The sequence below is a fragment of the Heptranchias perlo genome, chromosome 17 (assembly GCF_035084215.1).
Source record: "Heptranchias perlo isolate sHepPer1 chromosome 17, sHepPer1.hap1, whole genome shotgun sequence".
Taxonomy (NCBI): domain Eukaryota; kingdom Metazoa; phylum Chordata; class Chondrichthyes; order Hexanchiformes; family Hexanchidae; genus Heptranchias; species Heptranchias perlo.
The window spans coordinates 19,899,198-19,904,441 of record NC_090341.1 but is presented as its reverse complement, the minus strand read 5'-3'; positions in this window follow the sequence as shown (position 1 = coordinate 19,904,441).

Here is a 5,244-nt window from a genome sequence, read left to right as displayed (position 1 = left end):
CCACAGGTTAAGCGTGTCTTCACACCATTCTGTTGATTTGCGAGCTCATTTGTTCGGACACATTATAATTTGTTCTTTTGATGGAGCTCTATGTGTCTAATTTAAATTTTTAACATGCGTTATATTAGTCGCCGAGTTCTAAAAATGAACGTGTAAGGACAATGCTTAGAGTGAACAAAACCCATCACCAGGATGGGACTGTTCGGGGCAAAGCTCAGTGAAATGGCTAAACTTTACATAACCTTTAAAATGCATTTAGAAAATATGGCATTGCAATACAAAGGATTTTGAAGCGTACAGATAATAAATACTTAATAGGGGCATTGCCCTCATGAAAAACATACACCCCAACCTAGCAGCAGCAACAACTTGCATTTATATAGTGCCTTTAATGTAGTAAAATGTCCCAAAGCGCTACACCGGAGTGATTTTCAAACAAAATTTGACAATGAGCCACGTAAGGACTTATTAGGACAGGTGACCAAAAGCTTGGTCAAAGGGGTAAGTTTTAAGAAGTATCTTAAAGGAGGAGAGGTAGAGAGGCGGAGAGGTTTAGGGAGAGAATTCCAGAACTTAGGACCTAGGCAGCTGAAGGCACTGCCTCCAATAGTGGAGTGATTAAAATCGGGAATGCGCAAGAGGCAAGAATTGGAGGAGTGCAGAGATCTTGGAGGGTTGTAGGCCTGGAGGAGGTCACAGAGATAGGGAGGGGCGAGGCCATGGAGGAATTTGAAAACAAGGATGAGAATTTTAAAATCGAGACGTTCCTGGACCGGGAGCCAATGTAGGTCAGTGAGCACAGGGGTGATGAGTGAACGGCACTTGGTGCGAGTCAGGATACGGGCAGCAGAATTTTCGATGAGTTCACATTTATGGAGGGTGGGAGGCCAGCTGGGAGAGCATTGGAATAGTCAAGTCTAGAGGTAACAAAGGCATGGATGAGGGTTTCAGCAGCAGATGAGCTGAGGCAGGGGTGGAGATGGGTGATGTTATAGAGGTGGAAGTAGACCGTCTTGGTGCTGGAGCGAATATGTGGTTGGAAGTTCATCTCAGGGTCAAATAGGATGCCACGGTTGTGAACTGTCTGGTTCAGCCTTAGATGAATAGCTTCAAAAAAGTAGACACAACTCGAAAAAAGCTGTCAACTCAAAATATAATTACAACGCCAAAACCACCCTCGTTTTGAGTCTAACATCGAGACCACTGTTTTCAGATGACTAGATAAGTAAAATCATTTTTTAATTATCAGAAATTTCAGGATTTTTACCAATATTTTGGAGATTACATTCCGCAATTCAGCTTGTTTTTCTATGAAAACTGCAACCTATTTGCCTTAACTATGACGTGCAGGATTGTCTCCCTTGAAAGGGTGCTAGATTATTCAGGATTCTCAAGGAAAAGGAGGGGGCAGAGACAGCGCTATGGAATAATTCACAGGGGCACTTGGGAAATCTCCCAATTTCCCATATGGCCAGTCCACCTAGGGTTGCCAACTCTGGTTGGAGGCATTCTTGGAGGTTTGATCATGTGACATCTGACCACATGATCAAATATTTATCCCATTTTGTCTGAAATGAAGTTTTAGTCTCTACCTCAATAGCCACATGTAGTGAAAGATCCCATGTTCTAATAGTCCTCAGTTCAAGAACCTTCTTCCTCCCTTCCCCCTAGTTTCTTCCAGTGAGAATCCATGGTTTTCATTCCCTAGTTCCCTATTCGCCTATGAGTGAAAATAATCTTTCACTGTTTACCCACAGTAAGGTTCGCAGGTTTCACTTACCCCTTTGCTGGATGCTCCTCTCTCAGTGTCGCTCCCACTCACCACCTTACTGCTCCTAGCTCTGTGGGAAACACTGGGCCCCTCGCCCACCCAATTTCCTAGTCTCCCTCTCTCTCTCCAAGCCCCCATTCCCCAGTCTCCATCTCTCTCCCTAGCCATTCCTCAGCCTCCATCTCTCCCGAGGCCTCATTCCCCAGTCTCCCTCTACCCCTTAGCTCCCATTCCCTAGTCTCCCTCTCCCTCTGAGCCTCCATTCCCCAGTTTCCCTCTCCCCCGAGCCCCCATTCCCCAGTCTCCGTCGCTTCTCCTTAGCCCCCATACCCCAGTCTCCCTCTCCCCCGAGCCCCCATTCCCCAGTCTCCCTCTCCCTCCGAGCCCCCATTCCCCAGTTTCCCTCTCCCCGAGCCCCCATTCCCCAGTCTCCATTGCTTCTCCTTAGCCCCCATACCCCAGTCTCCCTCTCTCTCCGAGCCCCCATTTCTCAGTGTCCATCTCTCCCTCGAGGCCCCATCTCCATCTCCGTTCCCACGCCCCATTCCTCAGTCCCCATCTCTCCCTCTGATCCTCCATTCCCCAGTCTCCCTCTCACCCCTCCAGCCCCCATTCCCCAGTCTCCATTTCTCCCCCGAGGCCCCATTCCCCATCCCCCATCTCTCCCCAGACCCTCCAATCCCTAGTCTCCAACTCTCCACTGAGTCCCCATTCCCTAGTCGCTATCTCTCCTGAGGCCCCATTCCCTAGACTCCCTCTCTCCCTACCCCCCACTCTCGAGCCCCCTTTCAGAGCATGTTCCCCACCCTGATTCTCGTCTCCCGCCACCCCTGCTGGCCGGTCGTGGCTCTCAGTGGGTGACGATCTCCGTGGGAAAGGCTGGAAATGATTTAGTTTAACATTAATGCAGTGTAACATCGTTTTGACTCCTGATGCCAGGCGAACAGTAATTATTTACAGTCCCTCACATAAACATCTGTTGTTCATGTGGGCACACTCTGGCTGGAAATTTAAATCGCTGATCTCCCTGGCTGCTAGAGGTAGCACTTGGGATAGGAACCCCGATTCCAGGAAGCTCAAGGTCATTCCAGGAGGGTTGGGAACCCGAAATCCACCCCTGTGTGAAACTAAATAGTTACAATGGGATTGCAGGTATACCCAATCTTCTGGTTAAAATAACAGCCGGACCCTGATAATATCATCAGAGCCCGATCTAGAATCATAGAATCGTAGAAAGTTACAGTACAGAAGGAGGTCATTTGGCCCATCATGTCCATGTTGGCCCAAAAAGAGTTATCCAGCTTAATCCCAGCACTTGGTCCGTAGTACTATAGGTTACTGCACTTCAAGTGCATATCCAAGTACATTTTAAATGAGTTGAGGGTTTCTGCCTCTATCACCCTATCAGGCAGTGAGTTCCAGACCCCCACCACCCTCTGGGTGAAAAAATTCTCCTCAACTCCCCTCTAATCCTTCTACCAATTACTTTAAATCTATGCCCCCTGGTCACTAACCCCTCTGTTAAGGGAAATAGGTCCTTCTCTATCCACTCTATCTAGTCCCGTCATAATTTTATACAGCGCAATTAAATCACCCCTCAGCCTCCTCTGTTCCAAAGAGAACAACCCCAGCCTATCCAATCCTTTCTCACAGCTAAAATTCTCCAGCCCTGGCAACATCCTCCAAATCTCCTCTGTACCCTCTCTAGTGCAATCACATCTTTCTTGTAATGTGGTGATCAGAACTGTACACAATACTCAAGCTGTGGCCTAACCAATGATTTATACAGTTCTAGCATAACCTCCCTGCTCTTATATTCTAAGCCTTGGCTAATAAAGGAAAGTATCCCATATGCCTTTTTAACCACTTTATCTATCTGTCCTGCTACCTTCAGGGATCTGTGAACATGCGCTCCAAGGTCCCTTTGTTCCTCTAGACCTCTCAGTATCCTCCCATTTATTCTGTATTCCCTTGTCTTGTTAGCCCTCCTCAAATGCATTACTTCACACTTCTCTGGATTGAATTCCATTTGTCGCTTTTCTGCCCATCTGACCAGTCCATTGATATCCTCCTGCAGTCTACAGCTTTCCTCCTCACTATCAGTCACACAGCTAATTTTTGTATCATCTGCAAACTTCTTGATCAAGACCCTCACATTCAAGTCCAAATCATTAATATATACCACAAAAAGCAAGGGACCCAGTACTGAGCCTTGCGGAACTCCACTGGAAACAGCCAGTTTCTCATATCTACTCATAATGTCTACATATTTAAAGAAAAGACAAGCAGAAATGATGATGTTCCTCAGTCAGTGGAAAGGAAAATCAAAGGCCAAGTCCAACGACTCGACTAAAAGACTAATTTATATAGTGCATTCATAACCTCAGGACTTTACAACCAATTAAGTATTTCTGAAGTGTAGTCACTGTCGTAATGTAGGAAACACGGCAGCCAATTTGCACAAACAGCAATGTGATAATGACCAGATAATCGATTTTAGTGATGTTGGTTGAGGGATAAATATTGGTCAGGACACCAGGGAAATCTCCCCTGCTCTTCTTCAAAAATAGCTGTGGGATCTTTTACATCCACCTGAGAGGGCAGAGGAGGCCATGGTTTAGCGTCTCATCTAAAAGAAGGCACCTCTGACAGTGCAGCACTCCCTCAATACTGCACAGAAGTGTCAGCCTAGATTTTGTGAGAACAGGTCTGGCCTGGGTAAATTGGAATCGAAGATTGGCAGGCAAAACTGTAATTGAACAATGGACAGCTTTTTATCAGGAGATGGTCTGGGTACAGTCTAGGTACATTCCCACGTGGGAGAAAGGTAGGGCAACTAAAGCCAGAGCTCCCTGGAGGACAAAAGAGATCGTGAGTAAGATGAAGCAGAAAAAATATGTCAGGTTGATAACACAAGTGAGAACCAGACTGAATATAGAAAGTTCAGAGGGGAAGTGAAAAAGGAAATAAGAGGGGCAAAGAGAGAGTATGAGAATAGACTTGCGGCCATCATAAAAGGGAATCCAAAAGTCTTCTATAGGCAGTAAATGGGTAGTAAGAGGAGGGGTGGGGCTGATCAGGGACCAAAAAGGAATAGTACTCATGGAGGCAGAGGGCATGGCCGAGGTACTAAATGAGTACTTTGCATCTGTCTTTACCAAGGAAGAAAATGCTGCCAGAATCTCAGTAAAGGAAGGTATAGTTGAGATACTGGATGGGCTAAAAATTGATAAAGAGGAGGTACTAGAAAGGCTAGTGGTGCTTAAAGTAGATAAGTCACCTGGTCCGGATGGGATGCATCCTAGGTTGCTGAAGGAAGTAAGGTTGGAAATTGCAGAGGTACTGGCCATAATCTTCCAAACATCTTTAGATATGGGGGTGGCCAGAGGACTGGAGAATTGCAAATGTTACACCCTTGTTCAAAAAAGGGTGTAAGGAAAAAATCCAGCAACTACAGGCCAGTCAATTTAACC